General features: G+C 57.1%; 1 pseudogene; it reads left to right on the top strand.

The window, feature by feature from the left end:
- Positions 1–321: 321 nt before the first annotated feature.
- On the top strand, positions 322–918 carry LOC147672116 (lanC-like protein 3 pseudogene; annotated as a pseudogene).
- The last annotated feature ends 324 nt before the right edge of the window (positions 919–1,242 follow it).

Here is a 1,242-nt window from a genome sequence, read left to right as displayed (position 1 = left end):
TGGGCAAATCAAAAGCTTTTTAGAACCCTCCCTGCTTTGCTTAAGGTTGATGAAGGGGTGGGCTGCATCTTTGGTCTCTGTGTACTGCGGCTGCATCAAAATTCTTCGCAGAGACCCTCTTGCGGCTGGTTGCTATGGTCCACACTCGCCTCCCAGCACCCCTTGGCACTACCAGCGCACCTCCGCCGGAGCCCCGTTAGGTGCCCCCGGCGCCCTTGCCTTTTATCTGGCACTAGTACTACATTGGCTTTGGCTGAAGACACCTCCTGGTCTCGCCGCTCTTTGTTCTCTCCCAGCAGGAGTGAGGGAGTGCCTTTCAGCATGGATAGCAAGCGCTGCTTCAGGAACCGTTTCACGGACTACCAAACGGGGAGCGCGCTGGGGAGAGGGCAGGCAGAGGTGGGGATCCCTCTGGTCACGGACACCGTCGAAAGCATCCTGCGGCAGCTGCCGGCTTCCGGCGGCGACCCGGAGGGCGGCCTGTACAGCGGCCCGGCCGGGGTGGCCTACATGCTCTACCACGTTTCCGAGTGCCCGCTCTTCGCCGCCCAGAGGGAGCGCTACCTGAGCCGCGCGCGCAGCCTGCTGGAGCCCTGCCTGCGGCGCGCGGACTCGGAGCCCGACCGCCAGGCGCGCGCCGCCTTCCTGCTGGGCGGCGCCGGGGTCTACGCCGTGGCCGCGCTGGTCTACCGGGCCCTGGGCTTGCCCGACTTCGATGAGGCGCTCGGCAAGTTCCGCGACCTGTGGCGGGTGTGCGCCCAGCTCACCTTCCTGGACTGCGGCTCCGACGAGCTCTTCGTGGGCCGCAGCGGCTACCTGTGCGCGGCCATGGTGCTGAAGCACAAGCTGGGCATTGAGGTAGGGGAGAAAGGGAGCAGTTTATCGATCTTATTTACCTGCTGTCAGCCTGTAGCTTGAAATTGCTTTCTTTCTTTCTTTCTTTCTTTCTTTCTTTCTTTCTTTCTTTCTTTCTTTCTTTCTTTCTTTCTTTCTTTCTTTCTTTCTTTCTTCCTCATTCTCGATGCCGTTCTTGCAGTTTGTCTCTTGGACTCTAGTGTCTTTCTTTCTTTCTTTCTTTCTTTCTTTCTTTCTTTCTTCCCCGGTGCGTCTCGCAATTTGTCTCTTGGACTTTAGTTTCTTTCTTTCTTTCCCTCTCTCGATGCCGTTCTCGCAATGTGTCTCTTGGACTCTAGTTTATTTATTTATTTCCCTTTCACGATGCCATTCTCGTAATTTGTCTCT

Source organism: Lissotriton vulgaris, unplaced genomic scaffold, assembly GCF_964263255.1.
Source record: "Lissotriton vulgaris unplaced genomic scaffold, aLisVul1.2 SCAFFOLD_4697, whole genome shotgun sequence".
Lineage (NCBI taxonomy): Eukaryota > Metazoa > Chordata > Amphibia > Caudata > Salamandridae > Lissotriton > Lissotriton vulgaris.
The sequence above is the reverse complement of the archived record's forward strand: the minus strand, read 5'-3'. Positions and strand labels throughout refer to the sequence as shown.